Genomic DNA, 18256 nt, shown 5'->3' with positions numbered 1-18256 from the left:
AAGTCGCTATTTTTAGCTTTAGGTTTGTGTTTTAGAGTCTAAAATTGTGCATATAGGTTCTTTTGCCTTTAGATATCTAAAGTTGTGATTGTTTTCAGTGTCTTCAGATTAAATTAAAAAATTAATTGGGAATGAGTCTGGAGGCGTTTTGACCTGGAATTTATTTCATTTGGAAGTTATACTTCTTAGCTTCAATTTAAAATTGATTTGGTAAAATTTGGATGTGAGGATTGCTTTGTTCATTTTCTACAATCTATCAAAGTCTTGGGAGCCTTTATAGAGAATTTCCAAATCTTAAGGAAACTTGAGTCAACATATCTTTTACATTGTGTATCAAATTTATTTGGTTTCAGTTTCATATTTCTCTTTATTGTCTTGACTTTACATTGCTACAAAAATGATATTTAATAGAATATATTTCGTAGCAATAAAAAATGAAACGCTATTAATCTGAAATCAAAAGAAGAAAGGTGGCGTTTATTTTATCAAATGCCACAACTTACAAATTAATTTTTTATTTTTAATTGCAACAAATTCACAAAGGTGGCTTTTTTAAAATAAAATGCCACAAATTTATGTTGATTAACGACTAGATGACATTTCAATATTTATACGCCACATCTATACTTCATTATAAATAATTATTTTGTTTTATAATATGATATAATTATTTTATTATAAATATATAATAAGCTTTAATAATTCGTATGTACAATTTTTTAATAATTTAAAACCATATAGGTGGCGTTTCTATTATCTGGAAACGCGAAAATGCCACCTCTCTGATTTATTAAAAAAGTTAATAACTAAATTGAAAAAGTGGCGTTTCTACAAACTTAAAACGCCACCTATTTTAAAAATTATAGGGAGAATGACAATTAAGAACCTTCTAAGAACATTAATTTCAATTACGGGCTATGAAATTTTGAAATCTTAGTTAAGGACCATTGTCCTTAATTGTGATAAAAAAAAAGTAGTTTGTGAGGTGGAATTCACTATTGCTACTTGGGAACTCACTAACCTAACTTGAGAAAATTTGTAACATATATTGTGAAAACATGAAACCCTACTTGAAAATTAATTGTTTAACAAAAAGTGCCACTTAGGAATTCACTAACTCGACTTAAAAAAATTTATAACGTATATTGTGAAAACATGAAACTCCACTTGGGAATCGAAATTGGTGTTTTTTATTAAACAATCGATTCCCAAGTGGAGTTTCATGTTTTCACAATATACGTTAGAAATTTTTTTAAGTCGAGTTAGTAAATTTTCAAGTGGCGCTTTTTGTTAAACATTTCATTGTCAAGTGAGGTTTCATATTTTCACAATATACATTAGTAATTTTCTCAAGTTGGGTTAGTAAATTCTCAAGTTGCGTTAGTAAATCACACCTCATAAATTACATTTTTTATTACAATTAAGGACCATGATCTTTAACTAAAATTTCAAAATTTCATAGTCTGTAATTAAAATTAATGTTCTTATAAGGTCCTTAATTGTCATTCTCTCAAAATTATAACTTATTAATTGATATATATTAGATCATCATCTTAAGTAATTTATAATTATATATAGTAAATGTTAACATATAATTTTATTTTATTTTTAAATTTTTTTCATTATTTAATATATTTTTTTTAATATTAGAATGGTGATGTTCTTATTGGAGAAAACGCCACCTCTATTTTTTATCAAATTATAATTTTTAATAATTAATTATTAATAGTTAATATACATAATATTTTTGTGTTTTATAGAGAGAGGTGGCATTTGTTCGCTCTTAAAACGCCACCTTTTTAATTAATTATGAAAAAATTAATACATTAGACATTCATTAAATAAATATTTTATATTTCTAAATTATTATTCGTAAGCATATACATAATAATATTTTTTTAATAATTATGATTAAATAAAATATATAATAATTATTTTTATTAATCTACATATATTCTTAACTAATATAAATTTAGATATTGATCATTTTATTACATTATAATAAATTACTTTTATTAAGTTATGATTTCTTGTTTATATTTAACAAATATATAATATTTTATTTATTTTATTGAGAGAGGTGGTGTTTGTTGGAAAATAAAACACCACCTCTCTCCCACAAGTATTAAAAAAACTATATATTTAAATATTAATTAGATAAGTGTTTTTATTATTAACAAGAGAGGTGGCATTTTTAGGGGGGAAATGCCATCTCTCTCCTTAAAACATTAAAAAAATATTTTACTTTTAATATTTTTATAATATTTTTATATCTATTATTATATAATATTATAAATTAATTTTAAAATTTTTTATATTTGAGGAAAGATGTGACGTTTTTAGACCTTTCAAATACCACCTCTCTTTTTATTAAATTATTATTTATTATTATTATTTTATTATTATTATTAATAGATATTATATATAATTTCTTTTTTATCTTTCAGGAGAGAGGTGAAGTTTCTTCATCCTACAAATGCCACCTCTCTACCTCATATATTAGGAAATAATACATTAAATATTAACTGAATAAATATTAATTATTTATTTAATTATTATTTTTGGGATTATGTTTTATTTTGTTTGATAATAATTATTAATTGATATATGTAATTACTAATAGCAATAAAATATTAAAATAGTATTTTATTCTATTACTTTTAATTATTTTTTTAACTACATATTTGCTTTTAGTCTATGGTGCTTATTTATTAATTTAGTTTTAGTTTCCTTACCAAATTTTATTTAATAATTCATTTTTTAATAATTTTATGATATACATATATCTATTATTGACTAAATATTTTATAATTGGAAATTATTATTTCTAGATATATCTATTATTTTTTTTGAATAATTATTATTAAATAAAAAATATAATAATTATCATTACTAATATACATTCTTAACTAATATAAATTTAGATCCCCATTTTATTAAATTATAATAAATTTATATTTAAAGAGAGAGGTGACGTTTGTGGGTCTTTTAAACGCCATCTCTCTTTTTTATTAATTAATTATTAAATTTTATTTATTAATTATTCATATATATTATATATAATTTATTATTTTTGAGGAAAGTGGTGGCGTTTCATCAACCTGCAAACACCACCTCTCTACCTCATGTATTAGAAAATAATATATTAAATATTAACTAAATAAATAATTATTAATATTTATTTAATTATTATTTTTAGGATTATGTTGTATTTTTTTTATTATAATTATTAATTGATCTATGAAATTATTAATAGCGATAACTATGTTAAAATATTTATTTTATTCTATTAATTTTAATTTTTTGACTACATATTTGCTTTTAGTCCATGGTGCTTATTTATTAATTTAGTTTTAGTTTCCCCGCGAAACTTTATTTAAGAATTCATTTGTTTAATACTTTTATGATACACACACACACACATATATATTGACTAAATATTTTATAATTGTAAATTATTATTTCTAGATATATCTATTATTTTTTTGAATAATTATTATTAAATAAAAAATATAATAATTATCATTACTAATATACATTCTTAACTAATATAAATTTATATATCCATTTAATTAAATTATAATAAATTTATATTTAAAGAGAGAGGTGGCATTTGTGGGTCTTTTAAAGCTATCTCTCTTTTTTATTAATTAATTATTAAATTTTATTTATTAATTATTCATATATATTATATATAATTTTTTTTTATTTTTGAGGAGAGTAGTGGCGTTTCTTCAACCTACAAATGCCACCTCTCTACCTCATGTATTAAAAAATAATACATTAAATATTAACTAAATAAATATTAATTATTTATTTAATTATTATTTATAGGATTATGTTGTATTTTTTATTATAATTATTAATTGATATATGAAATTATTAATAGCGATAACTATGTTAAAAAATTTATTTTATTCTAGTAATTTTAATTTTTTACTATATATTTGCTTTTAGTCTATAGTGCTTATTTATTAATTTAGTTTTAGTTTGCCTACCAAACTTTATTTAAGAATTCATTTTTTAATACTTTTATGATATACATAATTTATTATTGACTAAATATTTTATAACTGTAAATTATTATTTGTAGGTATATCTATTATTTTTTTGAATAATTATTATTAAATATAAATATAACAATTATCATTAGAAATATACATTCTTAACGAATATAAATTTAAATACCAATTTTATTAAATTATAGTAAATTTATATTTCAAGAGAGAAGTGACATTTGTTAACCTTTCAAATGCAAGCTCTTCTTTTTATTAAATAATTATTATTTTTATTTATTTATTATTAATAAATATTATATATAATTTCTTTCTTATTTTTTAGGAGAGAAGTGGCGTTTATTCGACCTATAAAGGCCACCTCTCTACCTCATGTATTAAAAAATAATACATTAAATATTAAGTAAATAAATCTTAATTATTTATTTAATTATTATTTATAGGATTATGTTGTATTTTGTTTGATTATAATTATTAATTAATATATGTAATTATTAATAGCGATAACTATGTTAAAATATTTATTGTATTCTATTAATTTAATTCTTTTTTTACTACATATTTGCTTTTAGTCTATAGTTCTTATTTATTAATTTAGTTTTAGTTTCCCTACCAAACTTTATTTAAGAATTTATTTTTTTAATACTTTTATGATATACATATATCTATTATTGACTAAATATTTTATAATTGTAAATTATTATCTATAAGTATATCTATTATTTTGTTGAATAATTATTATTAAATATAAAACATAATAATTATCATTAGTAATATACATTCTTAACTAATATAAATTTAGATACCCATTTCATTAAATTATAATAAATTTATATTGCAGGAGAGAGGTGGTGTTTATTGGCCTTTAAGATGCATTATGGGCACTATGAATTCCTTGTCATGTCATTTGGTCTGACTAATGTACATGGGTATTCATAGATTACATGAACCATATTTTCAAGCCATATTTAGTTTAGTTTTTTATGGTGTTCATTGACGACATTCTAGTTTATTCAGAAGACAAGGAGCAACATGCCAAGTATCTCAGGATTTTAGTTAAGAGAAGTCAGATTTTTGGGTCATGTAGTGCCCATAGAGGGAATTTTTATTGATCCTCAAAAAGTTGATGCTATGTTGAAATGGGAGCGACCTAGTACAGTTACAAAAATTTGATGTTTTTTGGAATTAATTGGATATTATCGATGGTTTATCCAAAGTTTCTTTTAAATTGCTTCTCCATTGATAAAATTGACTAGTAAAGATTAGCCTTTTCTCTAGGATGACAAGTGCGAGACTACATTTTAAAGATTGAAAGAAAGTTGACTACTGCATCTATACTAATAATTCAGAATCCAAGGTTACTTTATGAGGTGTACATGGATGTTTCTTTAAAAGGTTTGGTGTGTATGCTGATGCAAGATGAGCGAGTAGTAGCCTATGCTTCAAGTCAATTGAGACCACATGAAGAGAAATCCCAGCTCATGATCTAGAATTTGCAACGGTAGTCTTTGCTTTGAAGATTTGGTGTCATTACTTATATGGTTTGGTGTTTAGTATGTATAGTGACCATAAGAGCTTGAAGTACTTAGTAGATTAGAAAGAGTTGAATATAAGATAGAGAAGGTGGATGGAATTACTCAAGGATTATAACTTTGAGTTGAAATACTATCTTGGGAAAGCTAACATAGTAGCTAATGCATTGAGTAAGAAGACGCTACATGTAGCTAGTATGATGGTACAGGAGTACAGCTTAATAGAGTCTTTTATAGATTCTCAATAGGATGTACTATTGAATGCACTAGTTAGTGCCTATACTATTGTGATTAGTAGTGAATTCTAGAAAGAGTTAAGGATGGCATAGCTAGAAGATGAGTATCTTCTTAGGATTTGAGAGGAACTTGAGTCGAATCTATCAAGGATTTCAGTTTTAATGATCATGGATTTGTGGTATATTGAGACAAAATTTGTGTGCCTAACGATGCAAATCGGGAGCTATAAAAAGTATCGAGATATGAAGCATCATTGGTGGTGTCCAGGAATGAAAAGAGAAGTGATACAGTTTATAGCATGATGCTTGACTTGTTAGAAGGTTAAGATCGAGCATCAGAGGTTGGCCAGAACATTGCAACCATTATAGATACCTAAGTGGAAATAGGATAGAGTTTCCATAGATTTTATCTCTGGGTTACCAAGAACTTAGTCAAGGCATGATGCCGTTTTGGTGATTATTGATCGATTAATGAAGTCAGCTCACTTTCTAGCTAATAGAATTAATGATTCTCTAGAAAAATTAGCAGAAATTTATCGAGTACCAAAGGATATAATTTTTTATTGTGATTTGAGGGTTATGTCTAGATTTTGGGGAGCATTACAAAGAGCTATGGGTACTACTTTGAAGTTTAGCACCTCTTATCATCCTCAGACTAACAGGGTAGATAGAGTGAACTATTTAGACTCTAGAAGATATGTTGTGATCATTAGTTGAGTTTGTGTATAATAATAGCTATGATTCCAGCTTTCAGATGGCACCATATGAAGCTCTGTATGGAAGGAAGTGTAGATTGCCATTGTGTTAGACTGAATTAAGTGGAAGGAGTATTGTGGGACTTGACATCATGGATCAAACTATGAAAAAGATTGAGTTGATAAGGTAGAAACTATTGACAGCTCAAGTAGGCAAAAGAGTTATGCTGATCGTTAAAGAAGACTGTTGGAATTTTTGGTAGGTGAATATGTGTTTTTGAAGGTTACACCAGTAATGGGAATTGAGAGGTCAATTAGAGATAAGAAATTGACTATTGGATTCATGGGTCTGTTTAAAGTCTTAGAGAGAATTAGGTTAGTTGTCGATCTAATTGCTTTACTTCTAAAATTATTTAGGATTCATGGTGTGTTCCATATGTCTCAACTCAAGAAATACCAACTGGATCTTTCTCACATGATAGAGCTTGAAGAGGTGGGGCTACAAGAGAACATGACTTATAGAGCAGAACCAAAACAAATAGTGGATGTGAAGGATAAACAGTTGATAAATAAAACTATTCAATTGGTGAAGGTGTTTTGGAAGGGTATGACTCCTGGTGATGCTATCCTCATTTATTTTCATAGGTACGTGATGTATCAATGGTTATTTCAATTTTGGGGATAAAATTCTTAAAAAGAGGGAGAATTGTAACTTCTCAAATTTCTAATTCTTGCATTAATGCTAATTAAAGAATGAATTAGTGATTTAATGCGAGATTAGGATCTTGGGTGGTGAAATGTTATTTTGACTTATTGAGATGTTATATGAATAGATAAGAGTGAAAAAATGGTGTTGCAAATCAGAACGTGTGAGCGCGGTAAGAAGTTTCCTCATTGTGCCACATGTCGTGGTTAGAGTTGGTTGCGCCACAGTGCATGGCACAGAATTCTGATTAATTGGGGAGTGTATCAACTAGTGAAACAAAAAGAGAAGTAAGAGAAAGAGATTCAGTTGTGGAGAAGAAGGGAACCTTTGCTAGGGCAAGCGATCTTGGGAGCAAGGATGACGTTTCTGACCTGTTACTTATTGGGTAAGTCTTGTACTGCCCTACCTCCAATTCTACCCTTTTTTCTCTTAGTTTAAACTATTAAGAAATTAAATTTGGAAGTTTTAAGAAGATAGTTTCTTACCCTATAGTAATTATAGTAATAGAAAGGTTCTCTGAGACTAAACTAGACCTTTATGATTGGTTTGAGGTGAAATGATAAAGTTTTAAAACTATAGGTTCAAATTAACCTAGTTTAGAGAGAGAGGATTAGGAGAAGTTTGAGAGTAAGCATGTTAATATTTAAAACGAGAAGTGATTGGGTGTAATGGGTGGAAATGAACTTAGAATTGATGAGTTAGGATGGTTTAGATGCCTAAATTGCTATAATTGGCAAGTCCAGTCAATGAGAAGACTTACTCTGGGTGCCTTATTTGTGTAGATTTTTGTGTAGGACAAGTTGGATAGAGAAAGTTGAGTGAGATTGTAGTATACGAGTAACTCTTTTTTGCAAACAAAAGGGTTGAAGTTTATTGGCTTGAGCCTATAAGGGCCTGCCCTGCTTGTTTCCTAACTTTATCTATGGTGAAAAAGCAAATTTGCAATCAAAAGTTGTGAGTCATGTGACTTTTTTCTTTTCTTTTTTGAGCTAGGGGCATTTTGGTATTTTTATTTAATATACAAATAATTATTAAAATTGAGCTAAAAAAACAATAATGCCCATATTAAACATACACACACATTTATTATATCAATTATTTACAATTACTTTATTAGTAATTTTAAACTATAATTTCACATTTTTAATAGTTAAACTGATCAGTTTAACTATTGAAAATGTGAAGTTACAGTCGTAAAAAAGTTAAAATTATAGTTAAAAATTATTGATAAAGTAGTTGTAAATAATTAATATTAAACTTTGTTAATAACACATGATTATTTAATTATTAGATGTGTAAAGTTATTGTTGTAAAAAGTTAAAATTATAGTTATAAATTGCTGATGAAATAGTTATAAATTAATTATTTAATTGATATAATGTAGGTTTTATGAAAATATTATTATCTTTATAATTTAATTTTAAATTACACTAAGGTAAGGATTATTTGTGAATAAGTTTGCCCTCAGATTTTATGTGTAATTTTGCCTATTTTAATTATTACTCTTCAATTTCAATGGGATAGTAAGAAACGTTTGTTTATCAAAAAAAAAAAAAAAGATGTTCGGAAGCTGTCATTAATAAAGCAGGTTTAATTACATTAATTGCTAATTACGTCAATGCCAATGACGACCAGAAAGGGGACGAGCAGTGGCAACTCCGTTATTTTGAATAAATTGCGTCCCCCTCTTTTACAACGATACCCTCTCCGACTAGCCCCTGGGTTCGCTGGGCGAATTCAACTGTGAAGATCGTTTGTTGGGAGGGCAATATGGGGATTCGAAGGTTGACTATGGTCGCCACCAGTGACGATGAAGATGAACCACCATGCCCGTCGCAGCAGCAGAAGCAACAACAGCCTTCTGCTTCTGAAGAAAACTGGTCGAAGCAGCGTAAGAAGAAGATGGTGAAGCCTCAAGAGGAAGTCGATGAGCGGGACAAGGAAGCGGAGAAGAAAATGAAAAAGAAGCCGAAAGATAAGGAAGAGGAAGGGTCGAAAAGTGCTGACGGAGAAGAGGCCCACCCATACGAGGACGCGAAGCCGATTGGTGATGCCGTTAGGATCTCAGGAAAAGGAAGATGGAGAAGGAAACATTACGAGTCTTTCGAATTTGATGGGAACCAATATGTGATTGTAAGTTCTATTATTGGGAATTTATGCACTTTTGCATTGCCTATTATATAGTTGGAGGAGCGCTTTGCTGCTAATTCAGCTTTGTAGCAAATTGAGGAAATAAGATCAGTTAAGCTTCCATCAAATTTCTTTTCTTGTGTTGTGACCGTAAAATCCCCTCCTTTCATAGGATTCCCTTATAATCATATTCTGAGTAATTGTATGCGTTTAGTTGGTTTGCTATTTGCAGCTGCAATCAGATGATAATTGCATTTTTTGTTTTCAACCTGTAATTATCATTATTTACATCTTACTTCTACAGGAGGATCCTGTACTTCTTGTTCCAGAGGATAAACACCAAAAGCCTTACGTGGCAATTATCAAGGTGACTTGCTTGCCAATTATTAATCCTTGCTAAAGTTTTGAAGATTCTTTGATAAATATTATAATTGAAAAGTTCTAATTAATTGTTAATTGAATAGATACCAGTAAAAGTTTTGAATGCCATCCCCTGGTTGTTTAATTATTTAATTTGTAGATTACGCTGGCATTCTGACCATGGCATTATTATGCATTGACGAAGGGATAATTAATTTAGCCAGGACAGGAGATTTTCTGCCTATATGCTGCTTCACAATGTTATGTAGTTGGTACCCGTTGGAGGTTTGAAACCCGGAAAGAAGGAGAAATAGAGGAAAAGAAGAGAGAACAGAGGAGAAGAGAGATTTAGAGAATCGAGAGAGAGAGAGAGAGATAAGAGGAATTACTCAATAATAATGATTCTCATTTACGATAAGCATAGATTGATTTACATAGGTAGTCCTATATATAGCCTTTGTTCCTATAGTCTCACCTAAACCTCCTAACGGCTATAATCACCAACTGCAATAACTAACTAACTGATAGTAACAGCAATTAATATTGTCAATATTACAATGATATGACAGTATCTTTACATTGGCACTGTGATTTCATGTTCTCTTCACAGGAGTTCTTGGCATGTGCATGCATTTATTGGAGATAGCTCATTATTTGTTAGTCTGCTGTTGACTGTTTGTTATGAGTTTCAGTAACTAAATTGTCAACTTTCGTTTTAGTGCATACAATATGTTGTTGTCTGCTAGTTTGTCCTTCATTTGGTGTTAAGTTTTTAGACATTTTTATTTTCCTGCTCTTTCATGCGAGAGAACGGTTATTCCATTCTCTTATGCTATGATGTTTAGACACTTCCCCTTCTGATTCACAGAGTTATTCTTCTTTTAGGACATTTCACAATCCCAAAATGGAAGTATGATGGTAACAGGGCAGTGGTTTTACCGTCCTGAGGAAGCAGAAAGACAAGGTGGCGGAAACTGGCAATCACATGATACAAGGGATCTGTTCTATAGTTTCCACCGTGATGAGGTTCCTGCAGAGTCTGTTATGCATAAATGTGTGGTGCATTTTGTTCCCATACACAAACAGCTTCCAAGTCGTAAACAGCATCCAGGGTTTATTGTGCAAAAGGTGTATGACTTTGCAGAAAAGAAACTCTGGAAGCTAAATGGTAAGGACTATGAGGAAAATAAACAGCATGAAATTGATGGTCTTGTTCAGAAAACTTTACAACGTTTGGGTGATCTACCAGACATTGTGACTGAAGAAGCCCCTGCTGATCAGGAAGATCAGATGAAGACTAAAAGAAGCTTAAAGAGAAGCAGCATTTCACCCCTTAATGTGTCAAGGGAGGACAAAGCAACAGCCAGCCCCAAAAATGACCAATATCTGCAACCTGAAACTCCTGGAAGTTCTGTAGATATTGATCCAGTGAATTATTGCATTTTAGCAAATTTAAAGTATTAACAGGGGATATGCGTCGTGACAAATGGTTGGAGAGGTTGCTTCTATCTGTCCAAGGAATATGTGTTTCTGATGACAGCATACAGAGACATGACAAAGAAAAGGACAATTCTGATGCAGTCAACAATAGAAGTTCAGAAACAGCAAATGAATGTCAAGATAAGGGTCGGAAGGTGCTCAATGAATTTCTATTTATTGTTGTTGATTCTTGTACGGGATTATTCTGTATCATCATAATATTCTTTCTATTGCCCTTTTCCTAAGGTTTTTGAATTCAAACTTTATTGCACTGCACTCTACAGTGTTCCAAGTCTTTTGTCTGGCCAGACTCTGCTGTTCCAGCCATAGTTGCTTTGGAAAAGGCTTCCCATGATGCTCTATTCTTCAATAGTATGAAGTATAACCAAAAGCTACGGGCATTAGTGTTTAATCTCAAGGTTAGAATCTTTTGTTCTGCTTATGCTTCATAATTTGAAAATGCTATGAGCATTAACACTTGTTTGTATGCATTTCTAACTCATCAATGAGCAATTTGTGACACTAATAACCATGATTGGCAAGAAGTGGATCCTGTTTTTAAGATCTTACAAGTTACGACTTGATGGGCCTCTTAACAAGAAATGGGGCCACATATACAAGAGGAAGCCCAAGAGAGGCAGCCCACATGGGTGGAACTGCGATCTTGCAGCCCAAGACAGTGAAGGGTAGGATAGGAAAAATGCAAGGGTTATTGTACAGGGGTGTCAGGTAGTGGTGGTGTGATAAGCGTGCTACAAGAGATGTAGTGAGGGGAGGAGAGTTTTCTTTTAGAGAGGAGAGGTCTCGATCTCTCAAATACGAGGTTTGAGGGTGGTTATTTGCTGATTGTTCTTCAGTTAGTGTGTGAGAGCTCATATCTAGAGTATTTTAGGTGTAATTTCTCTTTAATTGACTATTTCATCAATAGGCTCTATCATTTTTGGTATTAGAGCAGGCTATTTTGGGTAATGGTCAAAACAAGAATGGAAAACGGTGTAGAACAGTTGGAGAAGGTGATGGAGGAGTTACAAGAGGAAATAGGGTGAGACAAATGTGTGGATAACTGGCATGGAAACAATAATGGAATGCATTCTAGAGGAACTCAACAGGGTTTGAAGTGCAGTTGAGGCTTCTAATAGGGATCGAAATTGGGGAAGGGATGAGCAAGAAGGAGAAACACCCCAAAATAAAACCCATCTTGAAAATGAGCACCATAAGGAAGAGAATCGAGAGGAGCATGCTGAGGTTGGGAAGGAGAAAGCAAAGTGATCCCAATTGATATAGATGCCTAGAGTTACCCTTCAATGGCAGGGACCCATTAAGGTGGATATTTGGGGTTGAATGATACTTTGTGGTCAATAGGATTAATGAAAAAGGAGAAGCTCAATGTAGCGGTAGTTAGTTTTGAAGGGAAGGCCCTAACCTGGTTTCAGTGACTTGATACGCGAACTTTGGTGAAATCTTGGAAGGAGTTTAAGGCAGAGGTCTCTGATTGTTTCCATTTTCGACAAGTGGGAGATGAGTATGAACAATTGTTGGCCTTTAAGCAAGAAGATTCCGTGGTTTGGAGAGAAATTCAAATAGCTCTCAGCACCTATGGGGTTTGTATCTGATGAGATACTCATAGGGGCATATGTGAATGGGTTGAAAGAAGAGATTCACTATAATTTTGTGGTGATAGCATTTGGTTAATTAGCTCGATATCCCAACCAAGTGTGTAGGGAAGTACTCAGTTACAACAAGGGATAGGTGCTAGATTTTTTTGGACCTCAAGTTTCCCGATATTCGACTAAAATTGCAAGGGTTGGAAGTACGACACGCATTCAGCCCCTTTAACTTGGGGACTGTTGACCTCATGCTTGGGTCGAGCAGCTTGCGTCGTTAAGGGAGACTTGGATGATTGGCATTAACTGTACATGAAGGTGAAGATAGGCAAGAAGTGTGTGTCTTTGAAAGGGGACTCGACTATTACCTCAGCCCTGGCCTCATTTGCCTCTCAACAGGAAATGGGGCCACATATACAAGAGGAAGCCACATGTGGGGAGTCGAGATCCTACAGCCCAAAAAATTGAAGGGTAGGATCGGAATAACACAAGGGTTATTGTACGTGGTTGTCAGGTAGTGGTGGTGCAATAAGAGTGCTATAGGAGATGTGGTCAGGGGAGGGGAGGAGAGTTTGCTTTTGGAGAGGAGAGGTCCTGGTCTCTCGAATACCAGGCTTGAGGGTGGTTATTTGCTGAGTGTTCTTTTGTTAGTGTGTGAGAGCTCATATCTGGAGCATTTTAGGTGTAATTTTCAATGTTTTCCACTCATAATAGAGGATTACCATTTGAATTTCTCTTTAATTCACTGTTTCATCAATGGGCTCTATCACAACACCAATAACCTTTAATTAATCCTTTGAAAAAAGATCTCAATATCCTTAAACCTTGATAAGATCCTGACCAATTTTAGATCCTAGCTCATAAGATCTTTTGGTCTTAATTGTTTGGCTGTTAGCCTCTTGGATCACATGGAAAGAAAATTATTGATGGAACTAAGTAGATCTGCTATTTATACTTCACTCAAATAGCTACCTACCTTTTCAATGGTAAATGGACAAGGAAAAATGGATAATATAACTAACTAGAGTTAGTGACAGTGAAGACGGCATAAAATAAAGGAACTAGGGAAGAAATAAAACCATTGCCCTAACGTTCAAGAGGTCAAGAGCTCTCCTAGCACATGAAGGTCTGAGTGCTTGCATCATTCTGGGCACACAACCCTAGAATACCGTCTCCTCACCACCCTCCTTGGAATTGTTGGGCCTTGGGCCTGTATTAGTTTCTGTCCTAGTGTCCCCACCCCATTCTGCTTCTTCAATAGTTAAATTTGCTATTGGGCTTCTTTCTCTTATAAACATGTCCCACTGAGGTAATGGGCTCGTCAATTATAAAACTAGCCCATAACCTAGTGATATTATACTTTTATGGCCTCCCCCTCCCTCAATTCTTTTGTCCATAGACTTCATTTTTGAAGGCTGATGCTGAGGTTTTAGAGCACTGTACATCTCAACACCTTTGAATAAGGAGAATTTCATCTGCAACAAGACTGCGAGAGACATTTGGAAATAGAAAGTTGAGCTTCCGTCACTAAAAGGAAGTTGTTGTGGGGCTTTCTCTGTGTTATTTGCTTTCCTATTTTCCAAATCATTTGTAGTTTTTTCTTCTCTACGTTCACAAAGTTGATTCCCTATATTTGCCTACCCCAAGAAAGTGGATTATCTTTTTTAAACTCTTCATGCTTTATATTTTATATGTTTACAGTATATTTTGTTTATCCCCTTAGAAGTAACTTTAATGGTATTATACTTACGAATTTCATATTTTCATTGGAAGAAGGGTCTTATAATTCTTTTGTCTGCTTATTAACTCAATGAAACTATTATACTGTTGTGACATTACATGTTGACTTTTGGATATGGTGTACCATTGTTGTTATATGGATTTATGTTTATATCATCCGACAAAAGTGTGTCTTGTTGGTTAAGTGTGTCATATCTCTACATTTTGGTGCAAAATAGCCGAAAGACAATTGGAAGGTTGGATGATCAATTTATTGACAATTGAATAACAGAATAATTAGTTCATGCATTAATGCTCTTGGAGTACTGGAATTAAGCAGTAGAAACATAGAGGACAATTGTTTCTACCTAGATGGAAATTTTGGATTGGCATTCTCGTGAATGATATAAAGGTCATGAAAACTAACAGTGGATTACTATTTACTACTGCATAATTATATTTGTTAGTTGAAATAGTTTCCAATTATGTGATTATCTGCTATGATTTTTCATAGAACTTTGGGATTATTTCTGCTATAGAAGTTCTTCAAGATTGCTACAAGGAACAAGTTTTGTAAGAGGTGTTGTTAGGTTGGTAACTGGTTCTTTTGAAAAGATGAGTTTTTTTTTTTTGGTAGTGTCATAATTTACAAATGATAGAGCATAATGGCATCGTATAATTTATGTAGCCGACTTCACGTAGTGGAATAAAGTTTGTTGTTATTGTAAATGATATGTTCAACATCAATGGATGATTGAGTGAAACTCCATCAGTGGTATTTGTGTTTTTGCCCCAGAGCCAGCATCAATTAGGTAGCCTAATTCACATTACTAAATAAAGAACTGCTATATGTTGGATCAGAATTAGGGATTTGGATTTTAAAATACGATAAATTTCCAGGCAGTAAATACACTCAAGAAATACCTAAAGATAGAGCTGGAGATGGGGAGTAAATAGAGGTGCCCTCGAATCCCATTCCTTTTCCCACAAAAGTATGATAAATTAAACCAGTTTCTGGATGTTGATGCATTTTGACACTAAAGATATTGAATGCTCACCTCTTGGATGCTTGGGGAAAACAAATGGCAAGAACTATCCAGCAGTAACATTTATGATTTTAGTGTTATTATCACCATCATTTCACTACCTTCTTTTGAATTATTTTGGCTTGAAAAATCTACATCTTGTTTGGTTATATTTTGTATCATCCTTTCTTTATGTTCTTTGTAGAATGGTGCATCCCTAGCACGTCGTCTGCTAAATGGAGAGTTGGAACCTTCAAAAATGATCAATATGTCATCCGAGGAACTGAAGGTACGATATCTGTTTGGAATTTTGCCTTTATCAGAACTTCGAAGCTGTCTATTCAAGAGGATTCTCTATTACTTATTTCTAATTTAAGCTGGCATGCCTTCGATATCAGTCCTCAGCATACTCTGTCTATCTGATGCTATTAATTATCCTTATAAAAAGAAATTGGTACACTTTTAGCTTGGATTTTGGAAGTTTCTGTGGTACAGCTGTTTGTCTCATTATTAGACCATAGATTACCTAAAGCTCACTTATTTATTTATTTGTTTCCGTAAAGTTATAGAAATTAGAAAGAAAACTTACCTTGTCCTTGTGCTCAGGCCTTTGCAGTGCTAGGTCGTGTTGATAATTAGAGATCATTGCTGATATCTCATGTCTAGTTGCAAACTTCTGACCTGAGGAAAAGCATGCGTAGCATCATTGGTCCTCAATGTGTTTCATAGTTTGAGGATTAGATCTTTCATGGCTTCTGCATGATAAATATAAGCGTGCATAATATATGTACGTGATGGATAATAAATCTTTAAAAAATATTGAAATTTACTGCTTAAAATTGCTTTTACTTCTATGCTTAATTTCAAAACAGCTTTTTGACAATGGTTTCTTGCGGCTTCTGCTAATTACATGAACTGCAGGCGGGCTTGACTGCTGAAGAAATGGCTGAGAAGCAGCACGAGCAGGTCACAATTATTTTCCTGAACAAGACTTAAATTTCTTGGGATGTTTACTTTTGGTTTTCTTATAAATTCTAGTATGTGGATTTTATCTCATGACTAAGTATCACATTATGTGTATATATATATATATGTATTTTAAAAAAGCTCCTTCACATATCACAATTTTTTGAAAAGCCTGACAGAAAATACTAAGGATCCTGTACTTGAGCTTTTCTTTTTATCCTCAATTTTTTTTTTTTTTTGGGGTTAACTTCAGAAATTTTGTGAAGATCATCAATAAATATCCCCCACCCTTGAAACAGGTGGCAGATGTTTGCACTAAAGAATCTAGAAGCATGGAGATTGAGTGAAAGATGACAAGCGGATGTGCCTTGTTTCGATGGTCAGAAATGATGAGATATGAATATTTCAATTAAAAAAACTTCAGTTATTAGGAAATATTCTGGCCTGCATAATGTCTATGCTTCTGTTCTAGTGTTGACATGTGCATAGAAGGAAGAAGCTGTTGGCTTCTGTATAGCATGGCCATTGACTATAGGATAAATTTTAACTAGATTTTACACCATTTTAATATTTGTAATTGTATGCAATCAGTAAGCTGTAAAATATATTTAAAGTATTACTTCATATATGTTTTGTGCAAATGACATTGTAAAACATAATGTCCTCAATAAGCTAAAGCAGTCTCGTTCTGCCTATAATTTTACTTTCTAAGTGAGAAGTAGGCATTTGTAATGCTAATCTCAAGATAGTAAGTAATCAGGGGGGAAAAATAACTTTCCAACCATTTAATCGTTGACTTGGGATATTATAGTAAAGTTTATCTTACAAAAATATAATATCTGGCTTGTATATTACACATGCTAACAACCATTTAAATCACTTATAACATGTTTTATTAGAATCAAAGAAAATTTTAAATCACATTAAATTTGTGTTAAAATTTAAGAAGTTTCCACTGCTATCTCTAGTATGGACCAAAAAAAAAAATTCCTAGAATTTAATAAGAATTTTTTAGTTTGGTATAATTGATTTGAAAAAATTGATTAAATAATTGATTTTGATTATAATTAATTGTTATAATGTGATTATATTTAAATGTTATTTTTTTGATGTTGATTTTGATAAAATTAAAAACGTTTGGATGATTTTGTTAAAATTAATTTTGTAGTTATTGATAAAGTTGTATTCCCTCTGTATAGATTATCGTAAAAGAGATTTTTTTTTTAAGAAAAGAGTATAATTATTGATAAAGTTGTATTCTCTCTATTTAAAAATATAAAACATTTTTAATTAAGTTTCACTCTCAATAAAGTAGTTATTTATTTCAAGTTAACTTTATTTTTTTATATTTATCTTTATTTAATAAGATGTTTTATCCTAAAATAAATATAAAGTGATTATTTAGTAAGGACACTTGAAAAAATGTAATAATTATATCTTAAAAGATTAAAAATGCGTTATATTTTTTAACATCAAATCTTTTAAATAATGCTTTATATTTTTAACAAAGAAAATATATTAAATTTGTTGAACTCTATTAATTTTATATTTTACAATCAAATTAAAATATTAATGTATAATTAATATATCAATTTTTAACTATCAGAATTAATTAATGGATTAAAAATATATTTCTTAAAGGGACCTATATTTATGAATAGTGTCTCACAGGGCAATTCAACTGGGACGTCCGCGAACTCCTTTCAGCTGTTTCCATTCTCGGATTTTTCATCTCCCATGTCCCATCCCAGCCCCACCAAACAACCCCATTGCCATCAACGCTTGCTT

At 31.1% G+C, this 18256-nt stretch overlaps 1 pseudogene; it reads left to right on the top strand.

Moving 5' to 3' along the window:
* Positions 1-8877: 8877 nt before the first annotated feature.
* LOC129295576 (uncharacterized) lies at positions 8878-17166 on the top strand (annotated as a pseudogene).
* The last annotated feature ends 1090 nt before the right edge of the window (positions 17167-18256 follow it).

Source organism: Prosopis cineraria, unplaced genomic scaffold, assembly GCF_029017545.1.
Source record: "Prosopis cineraria cultivar Desert tree isolate PC_DT_omini unplaced genomic scaffold, ASM2901754v1 PC145, whole genome shotgun sequence".
NCBI classification, from domain to species: domain Eukaryota; kingdom Viridiplantae; phylum Streptophyta; class Magnoliopsida; order Fabales; family Fabaceae; genus Prosopis; species Prosopis cineraria.
This window is presented reverse-complemented; position numbering and strand designations above follow the sequence as displayed.